The sequence below is a fragment of the Haematobia irritans genome, chromosome 1 (assembly GCF_050003625.1).
Source record: "Haematobia irritans isolate KBUSLIRL chromosome 1, ASM5000362v1, whole genome shotgun sequence".
Lineage (NCBI taxonomy): Eukaryota > Metazoa > Arthropoda > Insecta > Diptera > Muscidae > Haematobia > Haematobia irritans.
The window spans coordinates 103,599,026-103,622,560 of NC_134397.1; the positions used below are offsets into that span (position 1 = coordinate 103,599,026).

The following is a 23,535-nucleotide window of genomic DNA, read 5'->3' on the forward strand; positions in this document are numbered from 1 at the left end:
GAGATAAAGCTGCTAGCAAGTGGGAAAATTGATTACTGGTATCAGTACCACCCAAAGCTGCAGCCTGGGGTTCACCGCTTGAAGGATTTCCTCCTTTTGATTATTTTGTGACATGTTCACCACTCTCTCTAGTTTCTGTGAAAAATTTAATGAATCGTTCCCACTATTTATTGTCAATTCACGTGTTTGAGCTACCCCCGCAGAAACTCCTATCTGTGAATTCCTACCAAATACGATATCGGCACATCGATTCAAGTAATCGGTCGGCCAGAAATCAATGGGTCTTTCTATACCTGTATCTATCTGATTTAATATAGATCCGATCACTTGACTCTCCAAAGCTCGAACTAAACTCCTAGTTACTCTCCTATCCTGCGGAATTATTCCACTAAGTGGGGTTTGTTGCAACTCTATCGGTTTATCCATACACGAATGCAACGTTATAATTAGTAGAAAAATTGATTACTGGTATCAGTACCACCCAAAGCTGCAGCCTGGGGTTCACCGCTTGAAGGATTTCCTCCTTTTGATTATTTTGTGACATGTTCACCACTCTCTCTAGTTTCTGTGAAAAATTTAATGAATCGTTCCCACTATTTATTGTCAATTCACGTGTTTGAGCTACCCCCGCAGAAACTCCTATCTGTGAATTCCTACCAAATACGATATCGGCACATCGATTCAAGTAATCGGTCGGCCAGAAATCAATGGGTCTTTCTATACCTGTATCTATCTGATTTAATATAGATCCGATCACTTGACTCTCCAAAGCTCGAACTAAACTCCTAGTTACTCTCCTATCCTGCGGAATTATTCCACTAAGTGGGGTTTGTTGCAACTCTATCGGTTTATCCATACACGAATGCAACGTTATAATTAGTAGAATAATTTTCCAATATTTGTCGTTACCTCCAACCAAGTAGCGCCTAAATACACCAGGACAAATATATGTTCATGCTACAGCAATTTTAAAATTTATATCTGGCTATACAACAAACGAATTGATATTTTGGTCTATGGCAAGGGGTGCTGTATTTGATTTTATTGGCTACATTGCTACGTTCATCCATACAGACAAAAAAAACGCACACACACAGTTTACTCCGAACACAGCTTCAAATTCCCAATCAGAATCCCTAAAGGTTGCCCAGGTAAAGACATAAAAAACAAATCCCTCCAATATTAGAATCAACCTACGACCTGAATCCTCGATCGAAGAGGTACACCTAATACACAAAAAACATTAAGAGGGCCACACTTGCAAAGGCAAGGCTATCTGTGTCAAAAGCACCTCTTATAAAAGGTATGGATTGAGGTCATGCCATATTCCCACCGGAAATTTCGGTAGTACCATCATATCAAAAAAAAAAAAACAATAAAAACAAATCACTTTTCACGAAAGACTGGTATCCTATCGTTGGGCTCCATATGTTGCGGTTGCCTTTTGTAGGGTGGAAAAGATGGTTCTTTGACACGGTGGCTAAGTCAGCTAGGCCTCAGTCATGGGTAGGTTCTTTGTCACCTTGAGATATGCGAGCAAACCACAGACATAATTACTATATTTCGTGTCAGATATAGATAATCTCTTTTCTTAGTTATGCACAGATAAAAATAAGTTTGAGAACCAATAACTTTTGTTGGAAAACCAATAACAAAATTTGTTAATTTTCCTGCAACAAGCTAATTTGTACTTTTAATAACCATTATTACAAAAAAGTTGTTAGCAATCGTTACCATCAGAAGGCAACAAATAATTTGTGTTCTCAATAACATAATTTGTAAGTAATTTGTTGAGCAACCAACAGTTCAAAATATTTGTTGTTGAACGTTACTTTTAATGCTCAACAAATATTTTTGAATTTGAACGAAAAAATTTGTATTTGGTTTGTTGCAGTCTATCAATGACCTGTATCAAATTTATTGGTGTATTGACAAAAAATTAAATTGAAATTGACAGAACTATTGCACCAAAATTGCAAAATTGCCGGAACAATTTTAGAGATATTTTGTTAAGTACACACAGAGAATGAATATGACAAAATGCTATTTTTGGACGGGGAACATGTAAGATTTTTGTGTCGAAAATCCTATACTCAGTTTTGTAAATGTATGACGATTTTAAATTTGAGTAGTCCAGAGTCTAACAAGCATTTTGACAACTTTTTGCCCAGTGATATATATTCTAGTTAATTAGAATTGTAATAACTTTAATCCCGATATTAATACGGTTTTATTAATTATCTCATACAACAAACACATTTAACTACCAAATTTAAAAAATATAAATTTTTTACAGGCATTTATAAATGCTTTTCTGTATTCTCTGATGAATGAGCTCTTTGCTTGCTATCATACACGTGCATGTGCTCATACTCATTTTGTTCTAACGGTATTCTTCGCATACTTCTTTTAGCTTTCGTACATGTTTTCAACGATGTGCGCGTAACCAGTCTTGTATTTTTGTTTTTGTTTTCATATCGATAGCAGTCAACTAATTTCGCAACAAAACAATTTGTTGAAAATTCAGAATATTTCTATTATTTCCTCTGTCAAGCATCTACAAACACATTTCAACAAAAATTTTTCAAATTCAATTCTTGCTCTCAAGCAAGTTCACATTCGACACAATATTGTATTTCCAATGCAGCCAAGCTAACAAACACAACACCCCCTTTTTTGGTTTTTTTCTTTTCTTTTTTTTTATAATTCTAGCAACAATTTCTTATTCATTTGTTTGTTTACTTAAAAATTTTGAACAGGAATAAATCCAGCGTTACCTGCCTAACAGAAACGTGCTTCTCTTTGGGCGTTTAACGTGGACGTTTCAAACTTTCTTTCTGGCCTCTTATTTGCTTTGCAACTGACGTCTTGCCACTAAAATAAATTCTCTGCTGGCCTTGAAGAGTGATCTTAGTGCGAAGCTTATTGAATGAGTCTATCACCTTTACTAAAATTCACATATATTTTACATCTTCGTTTGGTTTTAGTTTTTCTTTTGCACTTTTGCTATTGGGCTTTTATTAATCTTTCGAGCCGTTATTTGACGTACGATTATCTAATTTCTTTGTCTTTATTGTAGTTTTATATTTCTTTTCTTGTGTCGATCTTTGGTTAAGGTTCACTTCTTTTCTTTGAAAAATGTAATTTCAAATAGTATTTATATCATATGGATTAATGTTTCCTTTTTTTACAGTTTGAAAAACTTTATTTCTTCTTTGTTTTTGTTATTCATTTACTTTATATATAGTTTGGACATTGCTTTTATTTTAGATGTTATCACTTTACACATTTTCTTAGTTTTGAACGATTATTAATTTATTTAGTTTTAATGTATATAGGATTATTTTCTTATTTTTTTTTGTTTGTATTTTTGTTGTTTTTATTTTAAATACCATAGTGCTAGTATTTAAAATAAAAACACGTAATTTGTCAGAGATTTTGATGCACTCTCTAGTGCAGTCTCCTCTTTATTAATTAACCAAAAACAATTTACTTATCAACTATCCTTAAGTTATAGTTAGGGGTGCACACCTGTGAATATGCCTTGTCAGCATATTCACGTGGTTGCACATAGCGATTGTGCATATCCGTGAATCGAGTTACACTCGTAGACGTCTGGCGTCGATTTACAAATGTAATCGTCTGGCATATGCACACTACAGCACAATAGTTAAAAAAAATCCTTTCTTCTTTTATCTTTCTTAAATTTTTTACAAATTTTTCACGAATTTCTGATGCCACTGATAAGTTCTGATAAAACAAATAGACGTCAGAAAAAGTTGATCAGCACGACCTGCTCCCCATGAACAATCCTCTTTCTCCCGGAAGTGTCTCTCTCACTAATCTCTCTTCCCTGTTTTTTTTTATTCTTTGTCAGTCTGCTACTGGTTTAATGAGGTCGCCCTGTTGGATTACAGGAGTGCATTCGGGAATGACCAGAGATATATATATATATATATATATATATATATATATATATATATATATATATATATATATATATATATATATATATATATATATATATATATATATATATATATATATATATATATATATATATATATATATATATATATATATATAGATATATCTATATATATATATATTCGTCCCAATACATTACAGTTGCCACCTCCTCGAACTCTTCAAGCCATGATTTGATACACCCTCAAAAAAATCGCTTCTCTAACATATGTTCCAACCATATTTTGCAGGAAGCACATATATTATTGGATACTGCCGAAACATTAATATATTTGTTTTATGTGAACATATTATATGTTTGGAAGCATTTTGAGCCCAAAAATATTATATGCTTGGAAGAAATTTCCCCAAAGAAGATTGTGCTCATTCCCTCACATAATTTCCACTTCCACGAAATTTTTTAGTTCTTTGCACCTTTTGCTATAATACAAATAATGTTGAAGAAATTATTCAATTTTATAAATTTTACCTTTCGCCTGGACGGAGAGTCGAACCGAGGACCATACAATTTGTAAGCCAACACACTATTCACTGAGCTACGAAGCTGTTATAGTCACCAGTAGACAATTAGCGTTATAAGTTACATTTATATAGCATACATAAACATACATTTGTTGGCAACGTGGAGCAGTGGTTAGCATGTCTGCCTTGCATTCAAAGGGTCGTGGGTTCAATCCCTGCTCCGACCGAACACAATTTTTTTTTTAATTTACACATTTATATTTATACTATATTAAATTTTTGTATTGAAACTTCGAAATGTGGGTTATTAAAGATTTGCAGTCAGAAAAAGTTCTTGATATTAACGAAATGGACTGAGCTTTTGGATAAAATATTATTTTTATTGCAAAAATAACAATTTTGTAACAACAAACTGTTTTGGTAAAAAAGTTTGAAATTTTGGGAGGAATTCAAAAACTCTAACAAAAGAAGAACGTGGAGTCGAGTATAAACATACATAAATAATTTTATAATATACACATAAATTTATTTTAAATGCATTTAAAACTTATTGTGTTTTGTACTTAATTTTATTTTTACCTATAAGGCCGGTATTAAGTTGGCATTATCGCTCTAAAATAACCCTGGTTTGCCTTTTAATTTTCTTTAATAATTCATTTTAATGAAAATAAACGTTTTTAATTGTTTTAGCTGCATAACTCGAACTTAATGCCCGCTTTTCTATTTGAAGGTGTCCGTCAACTTCTCTTGGACTAAACTTTGTTTTTATACATTTTACTGTTTAATTTTTAACTGTTTCCTCCTTTTTTCATTTTACTGTCCCAACTCTAAAAAGAGTATAGTGCCATTTCGTTATTTTTATGAAGATCCCTTTGTAATTTAATATATTTTCCATCGTTTTTCTTAATGTTAATTTCCTTTGCCTGAATATTTTGACTTACTCCTCTTTTAACGAACCAAGAAAAAAAATTGTGCCCATAATGCCAAAATGATAAACAAAACACATGTCCACACATACATAAATAAAATGCTGCTCTCAAGGCGAAAACACGAGCTGTTTTTTTTCAAATGTCTATTCTCTTGGTTCTGAATGTCTATTCTTTTTACTCCGAATACTCATGCTAATATTCAAATTAAATAATATTTAGACTTAAGCATATCAAATGTTTGGCCTAATTATAAAACAGTTTTCCGAAACAACATACAAGCGGATTCACAGAAACTGCTCTCTTTTCATTCTCTCGCTGTGTTATGTTGATATCTTTCGTCAACCCTCCCGTTCCTCCACCTCGATATCTTTCTCTATACTCTATCTCTGTCGCTCTCTGAATAAAATATCTCAACATATATATGTTGACTCGAAATTTTTATGAAACATTCATGCCCCAAATAAAATATATTCTAACATATTAACATATGTGTCCCAAACATTTAGTGTTAGTTTAGGAACATTACATGTTTGCTCTTAAATATATTGTGTTTAAAAATTCTACCCGAAACACATTTTGTTTATATGGGAACATATGAAAAACATATTTTTCTAACAGTGTAGATAATATTCCAGATCCATCAAACGATCTAATTGAATCTTCGATATTTCGAAAGTTCATTGACGAACATTGGTTTGGTTCTGTATGTGCATTCTCCTTTACATGTGAAATTTAAATACATGTGAAATTTATTTAATTTCACATGTATTTAATCCACATCACACGTCTTCACATATTCTGCCTTCTTTTTGAATAGCTCGTCGTCTTCGCCGAAAGAGAAACCTTCAAAATCTCTGAGCCGTTTATTTCATTTCACTTCATTTCATTTCATTATTTATTTCATTTATTGAATGGTATTTCCAGTACAACAAGATTGAATCTTATGAATTATAGTACTGGACCATGTTATGTTAGATTATTATAACATCGTTATTAATATGTATTAAATTAAATTATAATTATAATAAAAATAAAACATTTATAAAAATAAAAAAATAACAATATTCTAAAATATATTATATTGGTGTAGAAAAAGAAAAAATATTTGACATGGTTGAATAATATTCCAGGATATTCCTCTTCAATCGTTGTTTATTGGTTATTAATTGCAGCTCATTAGGGAGTTGATTCCAGAGACGGATAGTGCTGATAATAAAATGTATTTCTGATGAGCGCCGACGGTGTGCAATTTGTTTAATGGAAGCATTTTGAGCCCAAAAATATTATATGCTTGGAAGAAATTTCCCCAAAGAAGATTGTGCTCATTCCCTCACATAATTTTCACTTCCACGAAATTTTTTAGTTCTTTGCACCTTTTGCTATAATACAAATGATGTTGAAGAAATTATTCAATTTTATAAATTTTACCTTTCGCCTGGACGGAGAGTCGAACCGAGGACCATACAGTTTGTAAGCCAACACACTATTCACTGAGCTACGAAGCTGTTATAGTCACCAGTAGACAATTATCGTTATAAGTTACATTTATATAGCATAGTTTGCAGCGCCCACGAGCCCATGCAAACATAATATTATTTAACAAAAACATACATTTGTTGGCAACGTGGAGCAGTGGTTAGCATACCTGCCTTGCATTCGAAGGGTCGTGGGTTCAATCCCTGCTCCGACCGAACACAATTTTTTTTTAATTTACACATTTATATTTATACTATATTAAATTTTTGTATTGAAACTTCGAAATGTGGGTTATTAAAGATTTACAGTCAGAAAAAGTTCTTGATATTAACGAAATGGACTGAGCTTTTGGATAAAATATTATTTTTATTGCAAAAATAACAATTTTGTAACAACAAACTGTTTTGGTAAAAAAGTTTGAATTTTTGGGAGGAATTCAAAAACTCTAACAAAAGAAGAACGTGGAGTCGAGTATAAACATATATAAATAATTTTATAATATACACATAAATTTATTTTAAATGCATTTAAAACTTATTGTGTTTTGTACTTAATTTTATTTTTACCTATAAGGCCGGTATTAAGTTGGCATTATCGCTCTAAGATAACCCTGGTTTGCCTTTTAATTTTCTTTAATAATTCATTTTAATAAAAATAAACGTTTTTAATTGTTTTAGCTGCATAACTCGAACTTAATGCCCGCTTTTCTATTTGAAGGTGTCCGTCAACTTCTCTTGGACTAAACTTTGTTTTTATACATTTTACTGTTTAATTTTTAACTGTTTCCTCCTTTTTTCATTTTAGTGTCCCAACTCTAAAAAGAGTATAGTGCCATTTCGTTATTTATATGAAGATCCCTTTGTAATTTAATATATTTTCCATCGTTTTTCTTAATGTTAAATTCCTTTGCCTGAATATTTTGACTTACTCCTCTTTTAACGAACCAAGAAAAAAAAAAAAATTGTGCCCACACGCACAGAAAAACCATGTTTGGATATGGTTGCCGCATCCATTTAATGCTTATCTAGAGCATGTAATTGCCGCGAAAACCATGTATTTGGTCTTTGTAAAAATAGTTTTCGAGCGGAGAAAAATGTATGGTGGCAATAAGCATTTGAATGGTTCTCAAATACCACAAACATGTTCTATCATTTAAATGATAGAATTTGAGACCATTACATGGTCGGGAAAATCATGTACCTGACCATTCAATTTTTTTTACTTTTTTACAGGGAAAAAAGTATTTTTATAGGTTAAGTATAAATATGTCTAGAAGCATTACATGGCCATAAAGACCATTTACATTTTTTTCGTGACCATTTAATTTTTTAACTTTTTTGCAGCGGAAAGAATTTTATAAAAACATTGAGCAGATACACACGATTTTCATTTTACGCGTCAGTCGTGTGTTGATTGTTTCTTGGAATGGACGGAGAATACGGATTTACTGTGTTTTGTGTTAATTTATTTATTCAGAAGTGGCACGTGGTTTTATGTGAACACAAAAAGGGAAAGAGTAATTGAAATGTAAATGTTCCTGTTTTTTGTTATGCATTTTGCTATATGGATCATTTATTTTTATTTTCAGTTACATGATGTCTGCGTTTGTACATTTGATGGGCACGATGTAAATATTAAATAATTACTTATTGTTGAAATTGAAATAAAATAGAGTGTGTAAAAATATATGATGTTTGCTTGAACGGCATTATAAATACAAATAAACAATGAATTAGTTTATAAATAAATAAAAACAAACAAATAAAGTTAATTTTGTGTTTTCTTTTCTCAAGTGGCGTCCTTTTTTCGACGATGAAAACAGTTTTTTCATAAAGATGAAAACATTTTAGGTTGTGACCATGTTCTTTTAACTAGGAGAAAAACATTTTTAATGAATACCATAACATTTTAAATCGTGACCATTGTCTTTTCATTCAAACAAAATTCTTTTTATCAATATAATAACATTTTAGATGAGGACAATTATATTTTTCTTAGAACCATGTTCACTGAGCCAACATGGTTGCAGTTTAAAATGTTACATGGTCTCCGCAAAAATAGCTCCTATCATATTATTTTGCTCTTCGAATATGATTGTGACAATCATGTTTCTTCTCTGCGTGCATAATGCCAAAATGATAAACAAAACACATGTCCACACATACATAAATAAAATGCTGCTCTCAAGGCGAAAACACGTGCTGTTTTTTTTTTTTTCAAATGTCTATTCTCTTGGTTCTGAATGTCTATTCTTTTTACTCCGAATACTCATGCTAATATTCAAATTAAATAATATTTAGACTTAAGCATATCAAATGTTTGGCCTAATTATAAAACAGTTTTCCGAAACAACATACAAGCGGATTCACAGAAACTGCTCTCTTTTCATTCTCTCGCTGTGTTATGTTGATATCTTTCGTCAACCCTCCCGTTCCTCCACCTCGATATCTTTCTCTATACTCTATCTCTGTCGCTCTCTGAATAAAATATCTCAACATATATATGTTTACTCGAAATTTCAAAAGAAGAATTCAAAAAGAAGGCAGAATATGTGAAGACGTGTGATGTGGATTAAATACATGTGAAATTAAATAAATTTCACATGTATTTAAATTCACATGTAAAGGAGAAGGCACATACAGAACCAAACCAATGTTCGTCAATGAACTTTCGAAATATCGAAGATTCAATTAGATCGTTTGATGGATCTGGAATATTATCTACACTGTTAGAAAAATATGTTTTTCATATGTTCCGATATAAACAAAATGTGTTTCGGGCACAATTTTTAAACACAATATATTTAAGTGCAAACATGTAATGTTCCTAAACTAACTCTAAATGTTTGGGACACATATGTTAGTATGCTAGAATATATTATGTTTGAGGCATGAATGTTTCATAAAACTAATATGTTTGAATGTAAACATATATACATTTACAAATTTCGAATAAACATATTTATGTTGTGATATTTTATTCATAGAGCGACAGAGAAAGAGAGAGAGAGAGCGATAGTATAGAGAAAGAAATAGAGATGGAAACCGGGAGGGTTGACGAAAGATATCAAGATAACACAGCGAGAGGATCAAAAGAGAGCAACTTGTGTGAAACCGCTTGTATGTTGTTTCGGAAGACTGTTTTATGACAAGGCCAAAAATTTGATATGCTTAAGTCTAAATATTATTTAATTTGAATATTAGAATGAGTATTCGGAGTAAAGAGAATAGACATTTGAAAAAAAAAACGGCATGTGCTTTCGCCTTGAGAGCAGCATTTTATGTATCATTTATCATTTTGGCATTATGGGCACAATTTTTTTCTTGGTTCGTTAAAAGAAATCGGAACGTACGAGGAGTAAGTCAAAAATATTCAGACAACGGAAATTAAAAAGAAACGGTGAAAAATATACAAAAATTACAAAGGGATCTTCATAAAAATAACGAAAGGGCACTATACTCTTTTTTGAGTTTGGACAGTAAAATGAAAAAAGTAGGAAACAGTGAAAAATTAAACAGTAAAATGTATAAAAACAAAGTTTAGTTCCCCTTTTTAATAAGTAGTCCAAGAGGACTTGACGGATAAAAGCGGACATTAAGTTCGAGTTTTGCAGCTACAACAATTGAAAAAGTTTATTTTCTTTAAAATGAATTATTAAAGAAAATTAAAAGGCATTGAACCCACGACCCTTTGCATGAAAGGCGGACATGCTAACCATTGCTCCACAAATAAATGTATGTTTCTGTTAAATAATGTTTTGTTTGCATCGGCTCGTGGGCGCTGCAGACTATGCTACATAAATATAACTTATAACGGTAATTGTCTATTGATGGCCATAACAGCTACGTAGCCCAGTGGATAGTGTGATGGCTTACAAACTGTATGGTCCTCGGTTCGATTCTCCGTCAAGGAGAATGGTAAAATTTAAAAAATTTATAAAATTGAATAATTTCTTCAACATTATTTGTATTACAGAAAAAGGTGCCAAGAACTAAAAAATTTCGTGGAAATGAAAATTATGTATTCCCTCACATAATTTTCATTTCCACGAAATTCTTTGGGGAGAATTCTTCCAAGCATATAATATTTTTGGGCTCAAAATGCTTCCAAACATACAATATGTTCACATAAAACAAACATATTAATGTTTCGGCAGTATCCAATAATATATATGCTTCCTGCAAAATATGTTTGGAACATATGTTAGAGAAGCGATTTTTTTTTGAGGGTGTAGTAATGTAGGTAATATGTAGCTTTTTACTAACAGTATTCTAATATTCAGTGGTGTGAAGTGTTGGGTAGTCCACAGATTTCTAAGCATTGAATATACTTTTCCACAGGCCGAAGAAATATGGTCAGATCAGGTAAGATTCTTATTAAAGATTATCCCAAATTCTTTACTTTATCCACAATTTCAATCTGTGTGGATCCTAGGTAAATGTTGACATTATCACCTATGTCAATATTTTTGTTACGGATTAGAATTGCCTTCGACTTGTTAGGATTAAGTATTAAGCAATTCTTTGAGGCCCAATTCAGTATTCGTTGCAGGTCCGCGTTAAGATTCGATACACAAGTCGCTATGGAATTCAATTTGCATGAGGAGTAAAGCTGTATGTCATCAGCGCACATTTGTATATGATTAAGCTTAATTTGGTCTGGTAGATAACTCGAATATACACACAAAAAATATCAATTAATTTGATTGTCAATACAATTAAAATTATGCTTAAATTTGAGCTAACAACGTAATTTGTAAATACAATTACGATTTTAGTCACTTTAGCAACAAATTTTGTTGAACTTAAAAATTTTCTGTAACAAAAATTTATTGTTAGCTCAAAAATTATAATATTATTTTCTGTGTATCGAGTAGAGGAGGGGTCCAAGGATTGATCGTTGAAGTACCCCTCTTGGCAGTGGAAGGAGTGGAAGTTGTTAGTTCCATCCGTTGTGTATTGCGATCGATGTTTTGCCGTTTCAGTGAGGCCAAAGTTTGGTCTCAGTTTTTCAGTAAGTATTGTGTGGCAAACACTATCAAATGCCTTGGAGTGATCAAGCAAAATTAATAAACCAATATCATTGTTGTCAAGGCCAGCTCGAATTGTTTCTACCACATCAGTAAGCGCAGTAATACAGCTATGGTTTGGTCTAAACCCAGATTGTCGGGAAGTTAGTAAATTATTTTCAGTAACATAGCTCTGAAGCTGGTTGTGAATAATCCTCTCAAAGACTTTAGATAGGTAGGACAGTATAGCTATAGGATGGAACTCTCAATTACCCTTTGGTATTGGGAGTATTCTTGCAATTTTCCACCAAGAAGGAAAACTGCTGGTTGTTATAGCTGTATTGAAAACATGCACCCAGAAAAAAGTGACCCCTTCTTTAAGTTAAAATGAACTCATTGTGAAGAAAGTTGAACTTCGTATAGCGTATAAATTAGGTAGAATGCATTCCATATATTAGTTAACATTTTCCTATATTTATGTACCACTATACTACAGAATGGAAAAATTTAACTGAATTGAATTCATATATGGAATGATTTTATTGAACATTTTTCATGCATTTGGACAAATCTTACATATTTGTGGTAAACCTTTACTCCAAATTAGAACTGCTTACCTTCGTTTTTAAATACAGTTTTATTTATTTATATAGGCATTTTTTCTTCAATAAAAGACATGTTTTATTATTATATTAAATATATTTATTAAGGATTAACAGCATCGACTGGCCTTAAAATATCAGTTTACTATTCCACTATTTCCAATTTCCATGCAAAGTTACCAACTGTAAAACGTAATGCTTTTCTTCTTCTTGTTCCTTTCACTTTTAATAAGATGCTGTGTAACGATTTTGTCCTCCTTTTACAATTTCACTACCTACAAATATAAAAAATCATAAACCAACCTTTCACAAAGGTTAGCGTCACTGTGTGAATGTTACCTGATAATTGAAGATCCCAAAATGAAGACGAATGAAGGGGTTGTTATTCTGTTGCTGTTTCCTTTCTTTATACACGAATATTGATAGACTTAGTGTTTGTTATTTATGTTCAATAATTTTGCAAAAAAACGAAAAATTTTCTCACCAATTTAAAATAACAAATATTTTATTTGTTATTTATTATATTATTTTACTATATTATTTTTTTAACAGTCTCTCCGTATGCCATAACAACGCGATTCCAACTAAAAGAACAAGCCACGCGCAAACATATCGTTTACATCGATGACAGGTATCGATTACAGGTAGATAAAAGAAATATAGGAAAATTTCCTATATTCTAACAAGTGTGTTTCCTTAAGTTTTGAAAGGATTGAATACTTCTTAGTACGAATGAACTAAAATATTTTTCTATGCCAAGTGTTATTCGTATGTATAATAAGCTTTCTATAATAAAGGAAGTCAGAATTATCATGTTATAAGAAATTTTACTAAATGGAAACTTGGTTTTAGTTCAGTTTTTGTTTATTTTTACGAATGCTTTGTTATCAGTGAAGAAAATTTTCTTGTTCAGTAGTAAATTCTTTTACCCAGCGAAGAAAACAGTAGTAGTAAAATTCCATGCCTTATTCTAGTTAATGAACTATTCCTATCTGCTTTCAGTTTAGGATTTTTTTTTTACTGAAACAAGTAAATTTTATTATTTCACACAAAAATTTAACTTAATGGAAATAAAATGGTTAAACTAAATTGATAAACATTTGTTCCTTTAGTTTCGAAGGCACTTTTTTCTGGGTGTGTGTAATGTACAACAGAATATGTGGCGGAATAATTCTAACAAATTTTGGATGAATGTCATCATATCCAACTGCATTCGAATTCACTGACATTGCGGCTTTACATACTTATGCTTGCGTTTCGAGGCGAAATTCAGGCTCCGGCATGGTGCTATGTTCCAAGGGTATTTCTCGATTCACGATGGTTATTGGTGTACTGACAAATTTCAACTTAAGGTCATTGAGGTCAACATTTACTGCATGCTGTTCATGTTTTTTTGGTAGACCGATTTTGCGAATCTCTTTCCACTTTTGTTTGCTACTGATGGCATTACCAAATTTGTTTTGATGGTACGCCATTTCTTTCTTGGCGTATTTTATTTGTTACAGCACGTCCAGCAGATTTAAATGCCTCATGACAAGAGGGGGTTTTATATCGCTTCCACAGTTTGTAAGTTAACTCACGATGCGTGATTACACCGAAAAAAAAAAGTTTACTATTTTTTATGAAAAATGAACTAACCCATAGTAAGAATGACCATGATTTGGCGCCAAAGATTTTTTTCATCTAGATAAGTTCATGATTTTCTTATAAATTAGTTCATGTATTGCATCGTATTTTAGTTCATTATTACTATGCTGTGGGAAGAATATACTTAAACTCATTCAAAATATTCCTGCTATCCGGAAAAATGAACAATTTTTTGCGAAACCTGTATTAAGAAATTGGTTTGAAATAAACTGTTTGTCCGTAAAATTTTCAAAAAAGTAGAGAAATTGAGGAATCAAAGGTACAACAAGCCTGTATACAACTAAGAAATTTTTCGTACAAAACAAGTCAATTTTTTATAACCACCAGTATTTTATTTCAAAAAATTATTATTATATTACACAAAACTATGGAAATATTTTTATTCGTACGTTGGATGCAGTTACTTGTCGGTAGTTAATAATTGCTTCTTCATAAGAGTAATATTCTATGTTATTAGGACTAAACTAATTAATTTAAATTTCCATGTTTTCTATCCAAATGAAGGATATATGTGGCACAAGTTGCTATATTCATTGAATTGTTGTCCAATTTCATCGATTTTGGCTAACTTTTGTTGGGCGGATTTGTCTTATAAGCATCTGAAATTGCAAAGTTATACAAAATATAAGAAAAATATTATCAAATTCTATCGTACATATTGATTTTTAACTTACGGTTTTCAAGAGTATTTCCTAGAGCCAATAAGGATATCAGCTTAGTTAGCATTAAACTGTAATGACCATATGCAAAAACAATTTATTGACAGTTTATCGAAGGAATTTATATGTTAAAAGTTGGCTTGAAGTTTTCTTTAACGTTTTTGTATGTGGACGTAAGAATATTCCAAAAAATTACCATTACAAGGCCTGTCTACTTGCAATAATAATGAAAATAATTATTTTTAATAAATTGAAATTTTGGTTTTATTAAAAACGGACAAAATACCGTTTATAGAAAAACTTACCACATTGAAAAATCCATCCAGTAGGTACATTATTGGAATCACATCCATGGACTAATGGGACGTTATTGAAATTATTCTCAGAATATATCTGAAATAAAAAATATTATAAAATTAGACATAATTTCCACTTGTCAGTATAGCATTTAGTATTTAAGGTGGATATTAAGTTCGAGTTTAGCGGCTAAAATCGCAATTTTCATGATAAGTTTTCTTTAATAATCCATTATAAAAAAATAATCTTTATAAAAAACTTGGTTTGGGCTATTCTCCATCAAGTAATATTTAAATTTGTATCGAAGACGTATAATTGTATACTTTTCTTAGTGATTTATTTTTAATGTTAGCGGCTAAACTCGAAGTTAGTACTCACCTTTAGGAATTGCTGTAACATAAAAAATATAGATTCAAAAACTGGTTGCATCTCAAACCTGTGATCCAGATGTAGAATAAATATAGATCATCCTATTACCACTCATGTTGAATATTTTTTATGTAAATCAATTAAAAATCCTCACTAATTTTAAACTATTAACAGATGTAGAATAAATATAGATCATCCTATTACCACTCATGTTGAATATTTTTTATGTAAATCAATTAAAAATCCTCACTAATTTTAAACTATTAACAGAAATATACAGTTTCTTAATCTGTAATTTGTTTTTATCAATAAAAAGCGTTTTTGATTTCTCTAACATCACATTATTCACTTCTCAGTTTCTAAAATGTTTCGAAATAAATGTATTTTCATTAATAAACACCAATACCGCACGTACAATTTTGCAAAATTAAATCCACGTGTACACTTCATAAATAAAGGGTGATTCTTTTGAGGTTAGGATTTTCATGCATTAGTATTTGACAGATCACGTGGGATTTCAGACATGGTGTCAAAGAGAAAGATGCTCAGTATGCTTTGACATTTCATCATGAATAGCCGAACGATCTGCCACAACGTCGAATTTTCAGTGAATGGGCCCTAGAAAAGTTGGCAGAAAATCCGCTTTTTTATCGACAAATTTTGTTCAGCGATGAGGCTCATTTCTGGTTGAATGGCTACGTAAATAAGCAAAATTGCCGCATTTGGAGTGAAGAGCAACCAGAAGCCGTTCAAGAACTGCCCATGCATCCCGAAAAATGCACTGTTTGGTGTGGTTTGTACGCTGGTGGAATCATTGGACCGTATTTTTTCAAAGATGCTGTTGGACGCAACGTTACGGTGAATGGCGATCGCTATCGTTCGATGCTAACAAACTTTTTGTTGCCAAAAATGGAAGAACTGAACTTGGTTGACATGTGGATTCAACAAGATGGCGCTACATGCCACACAGCTCGCGATTCTATGGCCATTTTGAGGGAAAACTTCGGAGAACAATTCATCTCAAGAAATGGACCGGTAAGTTGGCCACCAAGATCATGCGATTTGACGCCTTTAGACTATTTTTTGTGGGGCTACGTCAAGTCTAAAGTCTACAGAAATAAGCCAGCAACTATTCCAGCTTTGGAAGACAACATTTCCGAAGAAATTCGGGCTATTCCGGCCGAAATGCTCGAAAAAGTTGCCCAAAATTGGACTTTCCGAATGGACCACCTAAGACGCAGCCGCGGTCAACATTTAAATGAAATTATCTTCAAAAAGTAAATGTCATGGACCAATCTAACGTTTCAAATAAAGAACCGATGAGATTTTGCAAATTTTATGCGTTTTTTTAAAAAAAAAAGTTATCAAGCTCTTAACAAATCACCCTTTACATCAACAGAACTGAATGCAGCAATAAAACTCAAAGACACAAATAGTCATAAAGGATACATACCTGCCGTAAAGAAAAACACTCCACACACACACAATCACTTTCTGATCTCGCTATTGCAAGAAAACAACTCTCACCACAAAAAAATACCAACAACACACAAGGAACATTCCATTGTCTCTGGAATCAAAACAACCAACAACAGCATAAATGACGCAATAACAAACACAAACAATCATACGAGATATACACAAAATGTCTCTAAAAACTCCCTCACATGATGCAATGATTTCTCACTTCATTTTTCAGTACCACGTTTATTGATTAGTTGGAATTCTTTCATAAGTTAAGTTAAAATATATACCAAATTTATGAGGAATCTATAAAAAATGATATGCACCCGTCAATGATTATATTAACTACTTTTTATTCTACTTTATCTTAAATTTTCAATGTGAGGAAAAACACTCCAACATATAATAAAAAAAGGGAATAATCTGTAGGTAGCCATCATACGAATCGGTAATGTCGTTAAGTTAATTTTTACTACAAAATTTTTTTTTACATACAAAATTTTTTTTAGTAAATTGTCCACATTTCGTAGTAAGATTTTTATATTGCCCATGTATTTTTATAATAGAATCAACGATGCATTAACTACTGTGTTGGAAATTTATTTAAGGAAAAATCCTTCCCATTTCGTGGATAGTGAACTAAAAAACATTTACTGAATTTTTGTAAGTTTTCCTTTAGCTAAGTTAATTTTCGTTGTGGTTACGAAAAATTAACTATATTACAGTAAATTTGTTGAACTATGTGAAAGTTAAAATGGTCCTTAAATTTACAAGACACTTTATTTTCTGTGTAGCGATTTGATAGCTCTGTTAAACCAAGACTTCGAGTCAATTTTATTAAGTTTACATTTAACTTTGATATGTTTATCATACAGAAATTTGACATCGGTGGTTAGTAAATAAAGTTTTCCATCCAGTGTTGTGATGGAATAAATTCCACCCCAGTGACCTGGAACATGACTTGTATGCAATAGAACAAGTCATGTTCCAGGTCACTTAGATTTACATGTTTAAAATCTCTGTAGGTAAATATTCCATGGCACCCAGAATTTCGTGACATTTACCAGTTATAGACAGAAATATTTTATCATGTTCGGAAAAGGCCGAACCACACAATTGTTCATATTTCAGTATATCGCTCAAGTTGTTAACAAAGAAGATGTCAATTAGTGTGTTGTGTGGGTATGGTTTTATTCCATACTACAAAGAATGTTTGTTTGCCCTAGTAAGTTGCTATTAAAATCGAAATATTAATTTGTTCAAGAAGACTAATCAGTGGTTGAATGTCAACTCTATAGTTTGGTCGGTAGACACATCCTAACAGTATTTTGCTCACAGCACCCTGAATTTCAATAAATAAATACTCCATACAATGATCGGGTAAAATACAGGTATTGAATTTAAGGGGAGCAACGTATTGAATTTAAAGGGAGTAACAGATAACATTAAGAAACATTTTCAGTGCAAAGATATGTAGGGATGAACGTATTGTTCTATGCATCCATTGATTTATTGCGACTATTTGGTTCGTCTCGAAAAAATTATTCTAAGTCATCCTCAAGTTCAATAAGTTTTGGTGAATCAGTATTCTTAATGTATACTAATCCGTCTTAATGTATACTAATCCACGCATAGGTGGAAAAGATACGACCTTGCTTCTTGAGTTTCAAACCTGACTTGAAAATGTTGCAATTACGAGGCGTCAAATTCTCATGTACATAAATCGGTTGATTGCTTTGAATTCCAATATCTTGAGACAGAGCTGTCTTTTATGTTCACGTTTGTAATTCGCTATGATCCTCAAAACGTAATATGTAATAATAATAATAATATGCCGATTGCAATTTTACTATAATAACATCATCTATTTTATATGGTTGTGATTTTTGAATTTTCTTTACTGTGATGAACTTGGCAGCACTAATGGTTGATCAATTTAATGCTGCGCCTAATTATATGCACAAATATCAGACGGATGGAATGCTTTCATGCACTTTAACACAGGGCGTCTATATTTTATATATGTTCACTTAAATCTTTAAAAGAACTTCTGTTTAAACAAATTACAATACGAATACCTCGGTCTCCTTCACTCTCAAATACTAGTTTATGAAGCATAGACGCAGTCGTCAGCTTCGCCGTCGACTGATTATTTCGAACCAATGCAAAATCTCCGAGCACGGGCATTTTTGACGGTTAACGATTTTCTTCTTTACACGTTCATCACCAATGCATATTGTTACGTTTTTACATTGAGACGTATTTAATTACCCGAAAATTAAAACACAGTTCTCTTCAAATAACGACAATCTACAATTTATTTGTTTAACTGATTGGTTTCACTTATTTGCTCTACGATGTGTACTGTATAAACTTTAGCTTAAGACTGACTTGACTGCTCTCTCCGCTAGGGGTTTATATACCGAGATGTGACGATTTCGAATGTTCTCGCTAATTGGCTACCTGGTAGATGTCGCACGGGCGACATCGCACATATTTATCGACTTATGTTCATTGTCTAGAACTTTCTATGTGGCGTTATTGTACAGGTGATATGGCACACATACTTTTAGGCTTATTCTAATCTTGGCTAGTACATTCTACCATCTGTGCAGGTATAAGGGATTATGGTCATATTACCGATAATTATAACAGTAAAACAAAAGGTGTTACTTTTACAATGAACGATTTGAAAACTAAGAACACAAAAGATGTTTAGGAAAGTACTAGAAAATAAAGAAATGACCCTAACAAGTTATGATGTAATTTTATCGTTACAGTTTGAAATTTAAATTAACGGAAACCAATTTAAATAAACCTAAATCTAGAAATATCATATTCGTAACACTGCCTCCCGCTTAAGCCTGTTCGTCCCGAATAGACATAGACTGTCCCATTGAGCCCAGTATGTCTTTCTTGTTGGGTTTCTTATCTTCTTCCTTCGCCGAAATATTTTTGCTCAAAATGGGATCTTTACGCTGTTCTGCTGGCCAGTCCACTCCAGATTCGACGTGCAACAGCCTGATATCCACGATTTCTTCCTTATGTTCAGCTTTCGAGCAGTGTTTGCACTCGACATTACAAGGTCGACGTGACAAGGCGTCCGCGTTGCCGTATTTGCCACCTTTTCTATGCTTCCGGATTCTTGAATTGAAGCAACCATCGTAGAGCTGAATGATCAGTTCTTAGCAAGAAATTCTGTCCATACAAGTATTTGCGGTAATGCTTTACGCTTTCTATGACAGCAAGCAACTCCCTTCTCGTTACAAAATAGTTCTTTTCGGGCTTGGACAACGTTCGGCTAAAATATCCGATGACCTTCTCTTTACCATCTATCTGTTGCGACAACACACGCGCTAGCATCTGTATCCAAAACAATTTTTTCACCAGGAATAGGATATGCCAGGACAGATGATGAAATGACTCCTCCTGTTCCTTGTTCAACTGGAACTTCGTACCTTTTTGCGTTAATTTATGGAGGCTTGCGGCGATGCTGGCGAAGTTTGGTACGAAACGCCTGTAGTATGTGCATAAACCAAGGAAGCTGCGCAACTCGTGGAGATTCCGTGGACGTGGCCAATCTTTTACTGCTTGAATTTTGTCTTCATCGGTGGATATGCCCTCTGCTGTAACATGATGACCCAGGTACTTAACTTCTCGCTGGAAAAGCGAGCACTTCTTAGCGTTAAGTCGTAGACCAGCGGCTGACAGTTGCTGGATAACATCCTTCAAGTTCTTAAGGTGCTCGTCAAATGTCTTGCCCATAATTATGATATCATCTAGGTATATCAAGCAGGACTTCCAATACAACCCATTTAGCACCCGCTCCCCCAAATCGCTCGAACGTAGCCGGAGCATTGCAGAGCCCGAGTGGCATTAAATTGAACTGCCAAAGACCGCCATTAACGCCAAAAGCTGTCTTTTCTTTGTCTTTCTCGGCGATCTCTACTTGCCAGTATCCACTAGAGGTCTGCACAATTCCATTTGTAAATGCAGAGTACACGTGTACTTGCTAAATGAGTACATATATTTGAGAGAGTCGCAAAACAATTGGTACACATTTTAATGAACACCAAAAGCCACGAGTAACTTCTTGTTGCTACTCTGATGTCTTTACTACCAACAAACACATATTCCTCTTTCTCTCTTATTGAAGTGTACTCAGAGTGATTACGTCGAGTATGTTGCGAGAACAAAACTTCATAGAGTACTCCATGTACCACGTGCAGTTTCAAAAATACAAGAAAACAGTTACTCTCCATAATATATGTTTTCGGATTGATATAAAGAACGGCAATCGTTAAGGTAAGTGTGTGACATACATACATATATGAAATATGTGACATACATACATATCTATGATTAATAATAATGGAAAGTTTTGCTTCGCACATAACTGAGCAATACTTGTGGTACCACGTGAAGTGAAGAGAATTCATGTTGTACTTTTTCTCAAGTACTTACATTTTTATTGTTCCTTTTTTTCGGAACACATATTGTTTCGGATAAGTACTTGGTGGTATTTGACAAGCAAGTGTTCTCTTCACTTCACTACTTGCGCTCTGAGAGAAAGACAGTGTATGTACTATATTCGACAGCGAATTGCATACATGTAGTGAAAAGTTATTCGATGCAGACCTCTAGTATCCACTCTGCAAATCAAGCGTGGAAAACCATGTTGTTCCGGCTAGTGTGTCCAACGTGTCATCAATGCGTGGAAGTGGATAACTGTCTTTCTTGGTGACATCATTTAACTTTCTGTAGTCCACGCAAACTCGGGTGCATCCATCTTTCTTTTTGACTAGTACAACTGGTGAGCACCAAGGACTTGATGATGGCTCGATCACACAACTTTCCGCCATTTCCTTTACGAGCTTATGTACCTAATCTCGTTTTGCTAGTGGAACACTTCGTGGGGCCTGTTTTATTGGTCTTTGCTCTGCTGTATTTATTTCATGCTTCACCACAGATGTTCTCCCTTGATTTTTCTTCTCAATGGCAAAGGCGGAGGCATTTTTTCCATAACAATTTCTTGGCTTTATTTTTCTCGGACGGTGATAGATGACGTGTCCAAGTTTCGACATAACCTTCCAGATGTTTCATCATTTCATTATGCTTCTTTGGCGATTTGCTTTCCAAGTTAACTATTGCTTCGGCAGGAGTACATTTGCCAATGTCCGAAAATTTTCCAATTTTCTTTTGATGGTCAGATAAATTCAAAACTCGAACTGGTATAAGTCCCTCTTTATTTGTTGTTACCAGGGCATTTGCTATCAAGATGTTGTTGTTTTTATTTTCTGCTGGTTCAACAACCCACAATTTGCCGACTTCACAATCTCCATTCATAGAAACCCATATAATTGTTTCGGCATTTGGTGGTATTGACTCTTGCTGGCTCATTGTCAAACATCTGACAGGTGTATTCTCACTGTAGCCCATGTTTACTGGTATTTCGATATCGCACCAGCTCATTACACGACGCTTCATATCCAAGTTGAGACCAAATGCAATCATAAAATCCGCTCCAATTATAACTTCGTCCACTATATCGGCCACAATGAATTCATAATTAACGGATTTGTTTGCAATGTTTAACTTTACAGGAACCTTTCCATATACTGTTGCGGGTTCATCTGTAGCCGTGCGTAGTCTGACTCCAATTAGTGGTATAACTTTTCCTCTTACTAAATCGGATCTAATGATAGATTTCGATGCACCAGTATCTAACGTCAAAGTTCGCTTGTATCCATTAATACCACCCGCAATAGTCAAATTGTTATTTTTCTGTTGAACTATTGCTATAGAGATTGTGGGGCCATCACATGTGGGAGCCAGCTCTTGTCCCGCTGAACTAGCTCGATTTAGTTTAAATGTGAATCACTGGACTGTGGGTTCACCCACATTTGGCTATTGTTTGGTGGTGAAGGCGATTTCGATCTTGGTCGCTTACGACGTGCTTTACATTCACGAGCAACATGTCCAGGCTTATCACAGTTATAGCACTTTATTCTTGATTTAGTTGTCTCCTGCTTCATGTCTTGCATTGCCTGCTTAACGGCTTCTTTCACTGAGTCAATCACGGAATTCGATTCATCTTGCTCGGTCTCCACTCTGCGTACCTTGTGAATTTGAGGTTGTGCCAACAATCTCGCAGTTTCTTGTGCAAGTGCAAATGTTACTGTTTCTGCGAATGTAGCCTTTTGTGACGCATATGTTGCAGATTTAATATCAGGGTCTCTAATTCCATTCACAAAGGTCTCGATCTTGATGCGGTCCACAAGGGAATGACTTTCTCCTGGATATGTCAAAAGCACCAACCGCTCAACCTCTGTTGCAAAGTCTTGTAGAGTCTCATTTGACTTCTGGACTCTTCCTCTTAATTCCATTCTGAAGATGTCTTGCTTATGTTCTCCGCCGTACTTACGTTGAAGTGCCGCTATTACTTCATTATAATTATTTCTAGAGGCAGCGGGAATGCTTTGTATCACGTCTGCGGCATTGCCCTTTAATGCCAATAGAAGTTCAAATGTTTTGTCATTGTCGCTCCACAAATTTTTAGAAGCAACAATTTTCTTTCAATGTGTAGAAACTTCTCATCGTGAACCATAATTTTCTCATCCACAGAAATAATCTTC

At 33.4% G+C, this 23,535-nt stretch overlaps 1 protein-coding gene and 2 long non-coding RNA genes across 15 annotated transcripts in view; 2 read left to right on the forward strand and 1 right to left on the reverse strand.

The window, feature by feature from the left end:
- LOC142221528 (synaptic vesicle glycoprotein 2B-like) overlaps positions 1–23,535 on the forward strand; it is a 935,546-nt gene that overhangs the window by 267,818 nt on the left and 644,193 nt on the right. The window lies entirely within an intron of this gene.
- Positions 8,220–8,620, forward strand: LOC142221532 (uncharacterized). Its single transcript, XR_012718096.1, has 2 exons — positions 8,220–8,381; positions 8,443–8,620. It is a non-coding gene; the product is annotated as an uncharacterized LOC142221532 (long non-coding RNA).
- Positions 14,507–15,165, reverse strand: LOC142221531 (uncharacterized). Its single transcript, XR_012718095.1, has 3 exons — positions 15,072–15,165; positions 14,786–14,981; positions 14,507–14,710 (listed from the first exon to the last, which is right to left on the reverse strand). It is a non-coding gene; the product is annotated as an uncharacterized LOC142221531 (long non-coding RNA).